Source organism: Anser cygnoides, chromosome 8 (assembly GCF_040182565.1).
Source record: "Anser cygnoides isolate HZ-2024a breed goose chromosome 8, Taihu_goose_T2T_genome, whole genome shotgun sequence".
In the NCBI taxonomy this organism is placed as follows: Eukaryota; Metazoa; Chordata; class Aves; order Anseriformes; family Anatidae; genus Anser; species Anser cygnoides.
In genome coordinates, this window is record NC_089880.1 from 16,971,534 (window position 1) to 16,988,075 (window position 16,542).

The 16,542-nt window shown below is 43.3% G+C and overlaps 1 long non-coding RNA gene across 1 annotated transcript in view; it reads left to right on the forward strand.

Annotated features, from left to right (window-relative positions):
• The window catches only part of LOC136791365 (uncharacterized), an 80,271-nt gene that overhangs the window by 39,518 nt on the left and 24,211 nt on the right, over positions 1-16,542 (forward strand). The window contains exon 5 of the long non-coding RNA XR_010833196.1: positions 1,574-1,693. This is a non-coding gene — a long non-coding RNA (uncharacterized lncRNA). The remainder of the gene's footprint in view (positions 1-1,573; positions 1,694-16,542) is intronic.

Consider the following 16,542-nt stretch of genomic DNA (forward strand, 5'->3'; position numbering starts at 1 on the left):
GCTGATCTCTTGGAACTTTCTCTATGTTGAGGAAACTGTGCATCTCTAAACCAGCGTGAGCTGTGCTTCTTCCTGCTCTCGCCAGGGTTTGGTGTTCAGTACTGAGGTGCTGAAACCAAGGTTTCAGGTTTCATCAAAAGCACTTAACAGTGCTTTGGTGAACTGCCCTAGCACCTTAACACTTAATCTCTCCCACTGGCAACTGTTGCTATTTATCAGTGCAAACTGTGTGCCCCTTCCTGGGGCATGTCCCTCTTGGGCAGCCTGGTGGGATGGGGACAGTTGACTGAAAAATGGAGTTGGAGCTAAATCTCTGCACCAAAGCATGGTTAGTGTTAACCATACAAGGCAGCGGTTGTGTTGTCAAATACCAGGAGCTGCATTTACCTTCTTCCAGAATTGACGCACCTCAACGTTCAGCTTTAATGTTCCTCAGTGATGAAATAGCTTTTGGAGAGTAAAGGGTGAGAGGATCAGGAGAGCCACCACTTTCAGAGCTGGTCTTGGTACTACAGCTCAGGGCTCATGAGAACTCATCAGGGCAGCAGGTTCCCTGCTCTCAAATATTTGTGCAGATTTTAGGAAGGATTAAGTGAATGTGATGTGTGACAACAGCAGCATCATTAGACTGTGTGATTGTGAGCAGCTGGGCCGAGAGAAGCATTATTAATGTCTGGAGAAAGCTTTCATTTGGAAAACCAAGAGCTGACTCAAGCAGCTGCAATGACTTTGTGCACTGACCTCCTCTTGTTGCTGACCGTGGGTGTTCGCCATGGCTGGGGATGCTGCCTCAGCTGGGAGATGTTCTCTTCCAGCTCAGGGTGAATGGGAGAAGAGATGAGGAAAGGACAAGGAGGGAAAACAAAACCAAAAACTCTGTTAGTCTTTCCTGAAGTGCTAAAAAAAATTAAAATAAAATTGGATGAAGTTCATGAGGATTCAGGAGATTTGGGCCAAGATACACATCATCTGGGATGAAAGCTGTCCTAGCCCTCATCTGTTGGACTCTTGGATATCCAGAGCCTTTACGTTGCTGCTGTCTGACAGCAGGTTGAGCCACTGACTGTTGAGTTCTAAAAGCACTCTGCCTTTCCTTCCTCACCTCTGTTCCTGTGCCTGGCTGCTTCACAGGCGTTGTCAGGTATTGCCCCTCGAGGTGAACAGGGATATTTGTGCTGCTTGGGTTCTCTCCAGAGTGTAGTTACAGTTGGTTTGTGACTCCAAGGTAAGGTGGGTTTTTTGACCTCTTTCATTTGTGGTTGTTTTTGTTTTCACCAACAAAGGAGCCACACTTCTCTCTCTCTTTCTCTCTCTCTTTATTTTTTTTTTTTTTTAAGACAACTACTCAAACATAGTAGTAATCATTAAGATGGCTTCAGAAGTGCTGAGTTTCCTCATTCACCTGTAGTGGCTCATCCAGTCAATGTTTGACCTGTGGTGTAACACCTGTAAAGTTCCAGATGCTCCAGAGGTATCTAAAATGGCAATGATCTGTGTATGTGTTTCTCAAGACAAGATCACTCTGATCTCACCTGTGGAGAAACAAAACATGTGTATTTGTTAACTCTTACAGTAATGAACACTGAAGTTCCGTGGTTTCACATCTGGAAAGAAAATGAAGAGCCAGCAGAGAGAATCTGCCAGAGACATAACCAGGTGCGATGGTACTGGAAGAGTTGAAGACTGAGAAGCAGTAAGTGTTTGTGTTCACAAAGATGTTTGCTAGTACATTTTAACCCATTTTTTACCCAGATTTTGACAATCTCTTAAATATTTCAGCACTGAATACCTCAGTACTAGAGGTTAAATGTATAAATACACTAGGAAACGTCTGTGCAGACAGCTCTTGAGATATCTTAGACAAATCCTTCAGTGTTAGTACACATAACGAACATCAGGTTAAGAGCAAGCTGGAATCCAAAATCACATTGCAGTGGTAACTTCTGTTTCTCTAAACGAAAAATGTTTGATTATCCAGTGAGAAGGCAGTCATTTTCAATATGTGCATATCAGTGAGAAACGAAGTTATTTGTTCCCTCGTGATATTACCCTTCTGACATTAAGAAAATGAGATCTGTATTCTTACCCTCTGGTGAGGATTTTATTTCAAAGACCACCTCATTTCAGTGCTGAAGGGCCTTAAATTCTTCCAGCTTAGAATAATAATTTATGACATCTCTTTTTATTGGGCTGATGTAGCAAAACATTTCCTATCTCATCTCAACTAGTGAGAAAAATAGCTAATAGTTTTGTGTAATGCAGGGTGCAATCCCAATAAAGCTCTGAAGTTCCTACTCTCAAGGTGCAAGGCAGATGGTAGAGGTGCGACACTAGTAGAGATCACAGTTAGAGGAGCATTCTGTTGGGGGGCTGGAAATTTGCTGGGGTCGTGGACTGCTCCTCTTCCCATCAGGCTTGGTCAAAAGTTAATGTGGGATTCAGAGACAAGGGGTTTGGTGCTACTTTTCTCAGTGGAGTAACGGTTCATTTCTCAGGTTCTGATAGTCAGCAAGTGATATTGCTTTTATTCAGACCTTTTAAAGATACATGTATCTTTGGGTTTGGTGTGTGAAGTTTTCTGTGTACATATATTTTTATTTTCTCTTTGCAAACTCTTTGTGTCTTTGATCTTTGAACGACTGGAAAATGAGTCTATATTTATAAGAGTGCTGGGCCGATGCAAAGACACCTGCGTTTTACTGCCTTTTGTAGAGATCTTCAGCAAGTTGCTTATGTTCTTTTGACCTTCCTTTCTTCCTTGGCTTAAACACTTGGTGAACTTTAAAAAAAATGCTATTGGAGACTCAATAGTACTATAAATTGTGAATGAAAAATGGGAATTACTTAGTGATAATAGATTATTAGCATAGTGCAAATGTCGCCTGCAAACTTTATATAGGTTATCAAACATACAGAGTATTTAAATTGTATATAAAACTGTTTTTTTATTCTTGAAGAAACTTTAAATGGCTCCTAAGATTAATAAATACTGGCTGGCTGCATATGGAGGGGCCATGGAGATTTGCCTGGATTTTTTTTTTAAATTTCCTCGGAGGGTATATGTGAGGCATGAAGTCCTGAATCAAATATTTCCAGTGATAAACAGCACATTTGTCTAGATGCATTCATGACCCATGTAATTGTGCTATTCTTCTGCTAAAGATAAATGTAGAGTAGGGCAAAGCAATGATATCATATTCCAATTAAGGGCTTTGGTAGCACACTGAGAAGGGCAGAGGACAGCATGTTCTGCTGAGCAGGACTTGCTGCGTCCCTGCTCTTGGACTGGGCTGGCATAGCACAGTATAGTGACATGTATTATAAATGTCCATAACAGGTCTACTGGGTTTACTAGTTGTAAACAAGTCTACAAATTCATGTGACGCAAGCTGGTATATCCCTTAAGCAGTTCTTTCATATTGGAAAATGTTATATTCAATGTGTGCCAGTGTCTTGTGAACCACGGTACCTGACCTCTGCTTGCAGGAGGATGCTGAGCTGTCCTGGGGGCAAAGGCAGCTAGTCCTGATGCTCGCTGGCAATTAACTTTTCAGAAAAACTAGCAAGAGCTTTCAGATCCAGTTGCAAAAATAGATGTTACCTGCATTTGCTCTGAGCAGAGCTAGGAAGATGCCATCGGATGCTGAGTATTCACATTATTAGAGCTTCACTTTGCTGGCACAGAAATTAGAGATGCCTAAAGACAGTCTCAGCTTTATTTCTACCAGCTGGGCACAAGTTATTTCATAAAGAGCTTGTTTGTGTAATGAAACACCTTGCTGCCCTTGTTTAGTGTGAAAACCATGTTGGATGTTCCAGCTGCATGGCCCCAGCAACTGTGCCATCCTGGAGGGACTGCAGAACATGTACCTCTTGCTATCTCAGCCTCCAAAACTCAGACTGAAGAATTGGTTGTAAGTGCTAAAGATGTTGATTAGTCCTCCAAAAAAAAAAAAAAGTAATGGAGATGCTGAGCAGCACCACTAATTACTAACAGTGGCCTGTTGCAGAAAACCTTATGGGTGTCAATACAGACTTTGAAGAACCACTTGAAGTAAACATTTTATTCTTGATCACATACTGTGTCCCTTGTGCACATTATGAGTAAGGGCTGTGCTTGTTCAGAAGCTCCCAGTGAGTTTTTTAGTGTCAGTATTGTTTAGTAATGCAATAGAAGGTGTATTTGGTGTATGCATGAAGGAGATCCTCTAGTTGTAGTATCCTCTTATGAGGCAAATAAATATTTCTCACCTGTAAGAAATAAAACATTAGAGTAACGCAGTTCTACATATAGCAGAAATCATAACTATTGCTTTTAAAAAAAAAGTTTATTCTAACCTATCTATATCTGCCTTGATAATCTGTAATTTTGTGTGCAAAAATGATCCTTTGGTGCAAATTTCTCATTTGTAAGCAAAAAAATGAAAGGACAATTAACAGCAAACCATCTTATGTGCATTTACTTAACCATTTTCAATGTTCAACTAAACCAAAGAATGGGTTAGGAAGCCCTCTGAAAACTGAGTGAATTTATCCTTACTAGCATCAGTCAGCTCCTACGTTAATAAATCAAACCCTTGCCAGTTAAAGTGTCTCATCAGGAGTGTCAGTAGTTAACACACAAGGTTGTTCGACAAGGTTGCTCTTTGTTAGAGGTTTGATGTATGTGCTGGGTGGGAATGAACTGATGACTTCGGACTCGTTAGGCACCAGAATTCCTCTCTGGAGAGCCAGATTGATCCATCCATTTTCCCATCTATGTCCCATGTCTGTACTCATTTATGTGACTTCCCTTTGAGAACATTTCCTATGAATATTGTTCATAAATATTTCCAAGAAACCAGCAAACAATTGTTTGGTGCTTTTTTTACATTTTCTTGAGAGAGAGTTTCTTCAGCAGGGAACAGTACTGCTGTTGGCCTTTTCAGCATGTTTGCGGGAGGGGGTTACTGTGTCTGGGATTGGGCAGTTTGTTTGGATGGTTGTTGATTTTGTTATTGTTGTCGTTCCGCTACATTTTTGGCAGTCCGGGCAAGTGGGTGGTTCTCTGTTTTTGTTGTTTTTTGGTTTGGTTTGGTTTGTTTTTTTGACCACTTGTAAATTATTTGAACAGGCAAGTTTTTGTGGGAGTGAGATTTATTTGTTTGTTTGTTTTGTGTGTGTGTATGTATTTCTTTGTAGGGTTTGCTATATATGAGGGTATTTTTGTTTTTGTTCAGCTTTTGTTATTCTTAATGTCAGCTTGTTCTTGGTAGCTTCCAAGTGGCTTCTGTGGCTGCTATCTTCTGTAGCTCTTTCTTGTCAGGCATACAACCTAAAAAGGCCTTGGCCTTTGGTCCTAGTCTGCCCCTTGGTCAGGGAGTGTGGGGCTTCTGTGCGGATGTGTGCTGGTCTCAGCTGGGGAACGTGGTCACCACCGACTTCCCTTCTCAGCAGGGCTAGGGTGTGAAAGAGACCAGAAACTGCTTGCACCACAGGGTACAATGCAGCAAGAGTGGTGACAAAGCCACGTGGATCAGTCCCTGCCCAGCTGGCGCTGGAGGGTGCATCCTGGAGACTGAAGCTTACCCACTTCTTCAATCATTAGCCTTTGTTTTTTCTCCACATGGGCACCAGTGTCGCCACTGAGAGAGACCTGGAGTGAAGCGGGTGACTGCAGAGCCCTGTGGCCAACAGTGAAGGATGAGGGTGGCGAGGTAGTATTTATTCTCCCTGATTCTATAAGCAAAGGAGCGGGGCTTCGGTAGGGTTGAATGCATCCTCTGCGTACACAGCTGACTGCATGAAGTTGTGTGTAATGCTATGGCTTTGGTCTGCCATGAAAGAACAAGGGCTGCTGGGCTCAGAAGTCATCCATTTGGTCACACTGGGGGAGAGCGTTTTTGCCAAAAGTCTCATCAAGCTGATGATGGAGCAGCTCAAGTGCAGGGAGCCCTTTTACAGGAGGAGCTGGTGGAGAGCATGGTGGGACTTCACAAGACGGATGACCATGTCGGGCAGAGCACAAAGTCTTAAGCAACTTGAGAAACTCTCCAAGTCAGAGGCTGGTTCTTTCTAGGCACTTTAGCCCCTTGGCTCCTCACAGCAGTACACAAGCAGTCCAGGAGGTTTCTGTAAGGCATTGGGCAACATCTTAGCACAAGGCTGCAATGAGAAGATGCACAGCTGGATCTGCTGTTCCCTAACAAGGAAGAACAGGTTGGAGGTGTGGTGAGCTACAGCAGCCTTGCCTGAAGTGACCATGAAATAGGGGAGTTCGGTACAGAGGAGACAGTGCCAACAGCCTATTATATACAACTGTTTTTGCTTACAAGTCCAGTTGTTTTTCTGTTGAAGGGATGGAGATAGGCTGATTCTCTAGCCACCTCTATCATTGAAAGGAGGACTTTGACGATGGAAGATGCGCTGACAGGGTTTTTCTGTACTAGCATCCTCGTCCATTTCTAAAATACATTTGGTGCACACAAATTACATACAGACTTTGCTCTTATTGCTTAGTGAAAAAGTGCTGAGTTTTGCAGCCATACCTAGAGTTTGAGGAGGAACAATAACCTGCAGTACACAGCCCTCCCAACAGACTACCTCTTCTTATTCACAACCAAGAAGAGAGTAGCATCTGCTTCAGTATGCACAGGAGGGATGAAGAGAAAATAGCCTTCAGCTGGCTTCTGCACACTCATTTCTATTGAAAAAAGCTAGGGAATAATTTGGATTCTCTCTGAAGCTGAATGACTGCTTTAAAGCAAACAGTTTGGAAGGGATGAGAAGTGAGCCCACAGCCAGGTAATCTGGGATTTGCATTTCCATTATTCCTTGATTTTCAGGCTCTACATACTTAATTTTTTGCACTGCTCTGTGGTATCCAAATAGTGTCTCTGAGATTTATTTCCTGAAGTTCCGAGCCTACAGGGCATTTTAAAAAAGAAGTGTTTCTCCATTTGCTCTACAGCTACCTGCAGCTCTACAAGTATGTTGTGTTTACATTGGATATTTTGTTATTAATTAGCTAATTCCCCAAAAAAACACCTCCAGAAAGAGTCTTATCACTGCCTTAAAACATTCCTTCAAATTGGTTTTTCTTTTTTTTTCTTTCTTTTTTTTCCTTTCAGTGTATAACAGAAGTCTCCAGTGTAATAATCTGACTTAAGATAATTGAATAAGGTTTATAACTTGTGGGGAATATGGCAAAAACTTGTGCTTTCTGGATTTTTAATTGAACAAAACTGGAATTTGGAAACTAATGTAGTAGGGTTTTTTTTTGTTTGTTCTTTTTTGTCATTCTTTTTCATTCCTCCCTCATCACTGAGGGTTATGAGAGGGAGGATGCTTCCTCCTGCCTTGCTTTCTTCTCCTCCATCATCCCAGATCTACCTTGAAGATCTGGTAGGTGAAGATAGGGGCTTCAGCTCTTGCAAGCCTGAAAAAAGCAGTACAACCAATATTGCCATACCATCATCATTGAACTTCCAAGCATAGCAAAACTTGTTCTAGCCTTCTGAAGAAAACCTCTGACCTGGAAGTACCCGGCTTATTTAAACCATGATACATAAACCCAGGCAGCTCCAAAGCTGGTTTATTAATTGTCGAAGGCCAAAATTCCCTGTTCAACTGTCCTGCTAGATGGATTTTAGTTTCCCAGCAGTTCTGTAAATGTGGGCTCCTAAAGTCAGTATTACAGCTGGTCCCAGGCTATAACAGGAGCCTTCTGGGCATTCAAGGAGATATATATATATATATATATATATATATATATTTCTGAAGCAGTGATACATTAGTTGATTTAAAAAAAAAAACACTTTAATCAGCCAAAACAAGCTGAGAGTCTTTTACCATTACATGTAACGGTTCTTACTGATCAGAATATGAATTATACTTGATTGCATTTTTACCTGCACCTGTGATATCATATGGTACAAGGGGATTTCTAACCTAACTCTTTCTCAAGGGACTTACGCGAAAGCCAAAAAAGAGATCTGATTCATCATTGTCTTAATGAGAGGTGCATCTGTACCCGCACAGGTCAGACGGGGACTCCTGAGCTTCACCAAGTGCAAGCAGAGATGGGTCTGCTTTGAGTAACACGAAGGGATGGACCTGTGTCCTCACCCCAGGAGAACTGACCTTGTAGCATGAAGATGAAGGACTGCAACAAGCATCTCACTTTTTCTGCAACATTGGGCAAGGAAGAGCTGAGGTGGCAAACTTTTTTTTTTTTCTCCAGGATGGCTTTACTTGCCCATGGCCAGCTATGATGGACCTGGAAGCTCAGGGTCTTTGACAGTTAGTTGAAGAAGCTGATCAGTAGCACCAAGGTACCAACAGTCATCTGTAGAGGTTAGCACTTCATTTCTAAAGGAGGAAAAAAGGCTGGTGCTGAGTCAAACAGCAGAAGATGAGACACTGTTGTGTTAAAACTGTTTTTTCTTGCTTTCTGTGGATGTAGAGAAGGCTTTTCATTAAGCCCAGCATATTGAAAAATTTTACAAATACGTATTCTTGTATATAACCTTAGTAAATCCAAATAGCAGTCCAGTGTGACTTGGAAGAGTCCCTAGAACTTGGGCCAAAGCAGGGTTTTAAAACAAATTTATGAAGGATTGAAAGCAAGAGTGATCATAGGCTCATATGGGTCAGGACCTTGAGCTCTGTTCCTTGCTTGCAAGCTGGGCTTCTTCTCTTATCCACATTGAGATCTCCCAGCTGGGAACAGACACAGGCTTATCAGTTCTCTGGTATTTATCAAGTCTTTTTTTTTTTTTTTCCTGGCAGCCCTAAAATACATTTTTTAAAAACAGTAAAAAATAGCAGGCAGCTACTTCAACACCTTCACAAAAGGATGTAGAGATATTACAAGTTGATTTCACTTCTGTCTGCTTAAAAAGAGAAAAATAGTTTGTGGTATAAATATGCAATTAAAAATAGTAGCTATTAGAGAGTCTGAAGAAACAAAATAGGAGTGAGCTGTGAGGTAGATATGATTTCAGAGAAAATCCTCATCCCTTTTGTCTGTGTTTCTAATTTGAAACTCTATGACATCAGGATCTATTCTCAATAGTTGATGCTTCACTTCCATTTCTGTCACATAAGTTAAATGTCATGGGCCAGACTCTGGTGTAAACTGCCCAGTTTTTAATGATTATCAGAAATGTAAGTAGTCTCTGGCCTCAGATCTGTTTCAGACCTTTACTGTGTGTTGATGGTGTAATCCATGTCTGTAAGCCTCCATATGTATGCAGCAGTGAATGCTTTTGCATGAATTGTCTCACTTGTTCACAAATGAAGGAGAAAAATGTCTCTTACATGTATAGGTGCCCACGTGCATGCAAAGAGACATCAGCAGGTTAGGAAGGTGCTTTCAAGCTGTCCATTCAAGTTAGGCATTTTAGTATTCTAGGCAGTGATGGAGGGTCTGACAATCTGACTGCCCAAATATATCTCTGTTGTGACTCAGTGCAAGTAAGCAGATTTATGCCGTGATCTTGCCACAGTGTTAGAAGATAAAGGCCAGAGGGAAAAGAACAAAGTGATGGAAGAGACCCGTGCACAGAGGCCACATGACTGAGACTTGTAGAGAACCTCGTAGCAGAGAAAGCTATCCGTAGGAGGGACTGTAACTGCACCCAGCACAGCTCTCTGAAGAGCAAATCGAAGATGTTCACGGGGACTACATCTTAAACATTAAACTCTGCTCTGCCCATCTGTGTTTCAGTATGGGGCTGTCAAGCTTGTTCAGAGGCACGTGGTGCTTGCGCAGACGCCTTTCCAGGAATCTGAGGTAGCCTTTTCCCAGTGCCATAACATGACGCTGGGAAAATTGGAAAAGTTTACACAAAAGTGTAAAAATGAGCACTGTTTTATATAGCTGTGATAGTTCTTTTTGAAAGTGGAGCCAAGCCCTGGAAAGTGGTGATTTTTCTCACTTTATCCGCAAGATTTGTATTGACTGGAGCTGTTCTGTTGAAAAACGGGTATTAGGCTGTGCCTTGGCCAAGCTTGATATACGCAGTTGTGTGTCTGCAAAAACTCATTCTCCAGACTTTGGGGGGGATCTGCAGTTTCTCCGGCCACATGTATGCTGCTCAATGAGACAGCCCGGGGCTTGTTGGACAATCCTGAAGACAAGTGGTTTTGTGCAGGCCATGTCTGCCACATTAAACTTTCCTTCCTTGCTCTGTTTCCTGCCTTTCTTGCCCCAAACATGGAGACTTTATTCATACTGCCTTCTGGGGTTAGTCCAGGGTTGTGTGCTCCCAGCAACCAGGTGTTGCTCGGAAGAGTGTTAGCTGGTGCTGACGAAACCTTACCAAGGAGCTCACTAAGACTAAACAGCCCCTGCTGTGAACATATTTCATTAGAACTATGTGGTTTGGTACAGACTCAGAGCTTCTGGAGGTGCAGCTCCAGTTCTGAAATGTCCTGAAAGCTGTTTTGTATTTTAAGGCACTTTGGTGCATACAGACGCTTTTTAAATGGCCTCCCCAGTCAAGTTGCCTTCAGTCGTACCCCAGTTTTCAACACCAGGGCAGTAGAGGCTGCCCTGGTGTTTGCCCACCTCCTCTATGTCATGCTTTTCTAGCTGATGTTTCAGAGCACGCAAATGCAGAGGTCACCACAAAGTATTTATTTCCATCAATACTTCCAATGCCATGCTTTTGGAGCCAGCCTCTACTTAGGCACCAGTCCGCGTCCTGAGATGTGGCCATTTGGAAGGGGCAGAAATAACAGCAAAGGAACACTTCAAGCCTTTGCAATCATAAACTAGATTGGCAGGCATCTAATTCCTTGTGCCCACAATCAGCTTCAGTCACAAAAATGGAGTGCTTTGAAAACTGAGTTCATTTCCTCCCTGCTCTCCATTATTTTTGACATATTCAAGTTGTATTTCTGGTCTATTTTTGACATATTCATAGTACAAACCAGAAGCTTGACGGCTGGCTAGAAAAGCAGCAGCAGCAGTAAAGCTTTGTCTTGAGGAGTGCTTACCTCTCAGGGATCAAAGCTCAGTGCAAAGCATATAGGTGCCCAGACTTCTTAATTGCAGTAAGCAATTATACTGGGCACTGATCAGGATCTTGTGCTCCTGACATGTTGCTTCCTCTCTGTGGCAGTCTTGAATTGCTGTTGTCAGACTTATGTCTAGACATTTTTTTTTTTATATATTATTAGTTGTGCACTCAGATGCTTTCTAACAATAATGTTCAATGTATGCTTCAGGTACTTGGCTGTATAGCAATGACCCTGGCCATGTGTATAAATAACTTCACACACAAGTGGTTGGATGAAGAGGAAGCAGACAGCCTGGATCCCTCTTTAGCTGGGAAAATCCTGCGTGAATTTTCCTTAGCTCTAAGCTGCGCAACTCATTGCTCTGAGAGAGGAGGAAAACAAGCAACAAATTAAGTAGAGTTTAAAAGGGATTAGGCATTGGAGTGCAGTTGGCTTCTCAAAGAGCTATTTCAGTGTACCCATCCCCTGTGCTGTGGGCACATGAGTGCTGACTCAACCCTCTGAGCAACCCATGTGTCCGTGTCTGTTATCATCATGTTGTCTTAACTTCTTCTGTTTGTCCCTCGGTGATACGGCAATCTCCTTGGGGCAGGGAGCGCATTTTGTCTGGAGTGCCCTGGATCAAACAATCCTATTTGTTTTGCTGGCGTGGCTGTAACATAAGTGGATAAAATAAGCAATTCACCCAGAAGAGTTTAATTACCCCGAACACCCTCTTCATTGCTCTCAGAGGAATTTTGGCTTCCACAGCTCATGATGGATGAAGCTGTGGCTCAGGGGAACAGCTCTACCAACAGATCGTGTGTCTGGGCTGAAGAAAGCACCTGCAGCAGTGCTGAGCTCCGCTGCTGCTCCTCACCATCAGGAGGACTGCAGGTACCGTCCTGCATGCTCCTGGAAGGAAAAAGAGCATAAGAAATGCTATGGTAGACAGAAAGGACAAACAAGCATCAAACTGCTCACTACGATGCTCCTGTCTGCCAACAGAGCCAGTGTGAACTGCCAATGCTCACTGGCCTGCGGCTGCACATCTTTTTGGGTATTGACAATGCAATGCTGGAGCTTCTTCGGTGCATGCAGAGTAGACATGGGAACAAAGTAACCCGACATGCTCCTGTTTTCCTTCTGATTGTCCTCATTTCTCCCTGTAGGGTGGCCAGTCTTTAAAAACAAATGTAGGAGGAAGGCTCCCCAGGCTGGGTCGTGCCGTGTGACCCCATGCATGGGTAATGACCCTGCGATCCTGCGGTCCTGCTGGGGAGCTGGGAACCAGCTGGTTCCCAGGGCTGCAGCCTGGGTGGGGGTGATGGAAGACAGTACAAGCCCTGTGCCCTGAGTAAGCCCTAAGGCAGCGCTCTGACTAAGCTTACTGACATGTTGGGATGGACCCAGTTAAACCAGGAAATCTGGGCAAGTCAGTGATTCCTCCCCTCAGACAGCACTTGAGCCTTGTCCTTTGCTGTGAGCTCCTGGGGACTTCACTCCTAGCCTTGAGGGATTTATTATCCTTCTTAGAAGAAGTGTATATACCTCCTGCTGTCTTCTTCTCTAGAGGCTTATGCTTTAATTGCCCATGAGATGGGCTTGGGAGGCTTTTCTTAACATAGTTCAGAAAACAATTGAGAGGAACTGAATTTTTATTCAGAGCAGTGCCCTGCCTTCTGCGTGGCATCAGATCAGCAAGCATGAAGAGACAACGCAGTCTGAGGAATGTCAGATGTCTGGAAAGGGGGGTCCAATTCTTGGCACTACTGCCCATTTGCATTTTGGTAAAGGCCTCCTGGGTCTCTGCTTCACAGTCTGTAAAATGCAGAACTACCCCATCTACAGATGGAAGGTGCTTCAATGATGGGAAAGGCAGCAGTAAATATTTTGGGGATTTTTTTCTATGCTTGCCTTTTTTAAGCAATAGTTAGCTAGTGTCCCGCAGCTCTTTGTGACCTGGGAACCAGGCCATGCAGTCCTTGCTCTTTTGAGAGATGATCAAGGTAACTGGGATTTACGTACTTGAGTCAGGGTGAGTAAGGAGGTTGGAAGATTTCCTGTTGGAGTAAGAGAGGAGGAAGAATTTGGTTTCTCTCCCACTTTGAAAAACCGACAGGGAAAATGTAGCTATTTTAGCACTTAGGGTTAAATTTCAGACTGAATGCTGAAAGAGCTGAGCTCCAGATAATGCTGCCCTGTGGGGAGCAATTGGTTTGCGGTGGAGTCCTTCTTTGAAAGATTTCAGTGTTGTGAAGCTGGTCAAATCCTGCTTCCTTGCCATGCAGCTGAGAGCTGTGAGGAGGGTGTTGCTCAGGTTCCCATACTCACACACTCCCTGATGCTACTTGCTCCAAGATCACTCACAATTTTCCACTAATTATTCACAATTCCCATGCTCTGCATCTCTTCCAGGCCTTTAGCTGAAAGCACAGCAACATCTCCTGGAACCGGGTGGCTATTGCAAGTTCAGTTGTCAAAGTGCCGTCCTTAAATACCAAGCAGAGATGTTCACTCAGTTCCTGAGACTCCAGATTTGCTCCCGTTGTGCAGGTACCAGGGATGGCATGTGGCTCAGGGGTAGCGTGTCCAGCACATCTCCTCACCTTCGTGAGGATGAAGAGGGAACCAGCTATCAGAAACTGTTCATTATTCAGATGTCACTCAGAAGTTTTATTGCATCTAGTGATGCAGGTCACCATGTTATACCAGTGCTCATTATTTAGAGGGAAACCAAGGAGAGAGAACTGGAGAACAGGACTGTTGATGCGATAACGAAGGAGGTAGGCAGGATTCACCCCAGAAACAAGTACAGGAGCTGCCAAATGTCTGAATTTTACTACCAAGAAGCTGGTCTCCTATGAAGGAAAGCTACCAGGACCATGGGTATCCTTGAAATCTGAACAAAAAAACTGCTAAAAGAGGTTCTCTGCTCAGAAGTAAAGCTAACTACTGTCCTTGGTGACCTTATTTGTAAGATCAGATAGAACTGGAGAAAGAGACGTATGCAAAAGGGGAACAATTGCCTCCTCCAAGGCCTCCCATAAGAGAGCAGCAGCAGCAAGGTTGGGTGGGACTGGTCTTGTAACTACATCTTCACTGATTCCAGTGGCTGCGCTCCATGGGGCAGCACCTTGGTGCATACAGTATCTTGGAGCAGAGCCGAGATGGGTTGCAGCCCAAGCCCACATGCAGGCTTCCTCCCTTTTCCGTACAGAAAAAGGCAGAAAATACTGCAGGGGAAATGTTGCTCACATGGCACAGAAGAAACTGGAAGTCCAGGTTTGCTGTATGAGACCCACATACTACAGTGGAGGGCACTGGCTGAGAATAGTGGGGCACTTTGAGGTGGGCTCTGGCTTAGGAAGAAGGATTTTTCCCCTTGCATAGTGTGTCTGTTCTTTTGCAACATCTGTTGACATGGCAAACATCTTCTGTTTCCCAGCGTGGCTAGTCAGTGCCTGACACAAGTTCAAGCCTTTGTTTATTCTTTACATGATATGGTTTCACCCATCATATGCTGCTCACTGGTGATTTTAGGTGCAGAAAATGGTTCAACTAACCCACTGACAATGCTCACTTTTTCCTCTACCCTGACCTCATTAGAGAAGCTGCGTTGGGTGTGACAGCTCTTTTTGAAGATGTATATGTAAAAGAACAACGACAAGAAAAACAAACCCTTACACGAAACTGGAAACTTCCCCCCATTGAATCAGACCAGCACTCCTCCTGCTCTAAAATCCTTTTGGCTGTAGTGACTGAGACGAGGTATCTCTAAATTAGAGGTGCACAGTAGCAGCAGCTGTGGGTAACATGCACAGGAGTTCCCACCAACCCCAAACACAAATAGGGGATAAGTGAATTTCTGAATATCTTTACAGGACTTTTTTGCCATTTAGGTGCAGTTTTGTAGGACAATGTGGCCAGCCCATAGGAGAGAGGAATGACAGCCTTTTGTGAGACCACAGGCTGAGGTGGTTCAAGTGGCTGATCTAACCTGGGGCTTTTGGTGAACTCGTGGCAAAGTTGTTGTTCAGGCTATGCTGTTTGCATGATGGGATTCATCACGCTGTGAGTGAGCAAAGACTATTCCAATGTTGCGTTCGATGGATTGGAAAAAAAGTCACTTTCTACTGTTTTGGAGTCTTCCCCTTTTTTTCTCCCTCAAATAGAGAAAAAGGCAATACAAACAAAATGTTATTAGTGGAAATTTTTATTTTGCTTTTCTTCTGAAACTCCAGGAAACACATCAGAAAGGCAATGATGAGGCACAGGTAAGGCAGCCCACTGCTCCAGGATTTCATGGTGCAAGTTTCTTGCTGCTTCTGTGCCTGCTGTGCCCTGGTAAAGGAAAAAGAAGGGCTATGTATTATTTAAATAGAGCTGTGCTTTTTTGGAGAGGATACATCTTTCCCCTTGTTCTAACAATTAGCCAACAGGATCACGTTGCAGAAAAATATAAGAACTGGGATGGGGAGAGAGCATGGATGTGAATGTAGATTTCTCGTCTGGTGCAATACAAAGGCTCTGCTTGTATTACAGCAAGCCCAGCAGCATTAGCAGCCAGATTATTTGTTTAATTTTAACTGCTGTCCTTGTTACATCTTGACTTGCTAATTAGTATTTTAAGTACATGTGGAATAGTTTGGACGCATTCCTTCAGCTTTCACACACATCTCTATTGCTATTCCTTCTTCCTGCCCTGTGTGATCATCTAAGTAACATCATTTCTGCTTCCAGATGGGTTGAATTCTTTAAAAAGGGAGGAAAACCCAAACATCTCTGCTTATTCATCCATGGAGCACTGTTATTTGCATGAGAATAGATCAGGCTGTGCAGCAGCACTCCCTAAAGGCAGGGGAGAAGGGTACCTATGCTCACAAAGAAGAATAAAGGAGGCACAAATGTAGATGAGCTGCGTTTTTCTCCTGCATCTACTCTGGGTTTTCATATCCCATTTGCAACATTCAAACTGCTCTGCACAGATGAGGTGCAGAAGTAGTGGGTCAGTAACACCACTGGCAACTTCAGCCAGGTTTCACTGAACAATTGCTTTGGTGACATACACCACAATTAGTAAAACATCTGTAGAGAAGGATGTCCTAAATGACTGGATTTAAAAAATAGGCTTGGATTTCTAAATGGACACAGCATCACTTCCAGTGATGATGATGATGATGACCAGTGTGTTATAACGTGACACACCGCTAATCAGATGCGGCAGTAATGTTAGCAGGCATGGGTACAGTGATGAGAGCACCTGTTTGACCTGAACATTAGTTGATGAATTTATTGAAATGCTCCTGCAAGCAGATGAACTCCGCATTACACTCTCAGGGAACCTTAAATTACGCTTTTTATAGAAGTAATATCAAGCAGTTATGCAAATGACCAAAATAAACTAACTTAGTTTACAGATCTCCTTTTAGTTTCTTGAAATGTACCTTCCTGTAAGGATGCAGGTAGTAACTACTAAAAGCCATTTTCAGTAGTGACATTTTTCAAAGCACAGAGTCACCCTGGTTGCTGTCTATTAATGGTGTTTGGAAGGTT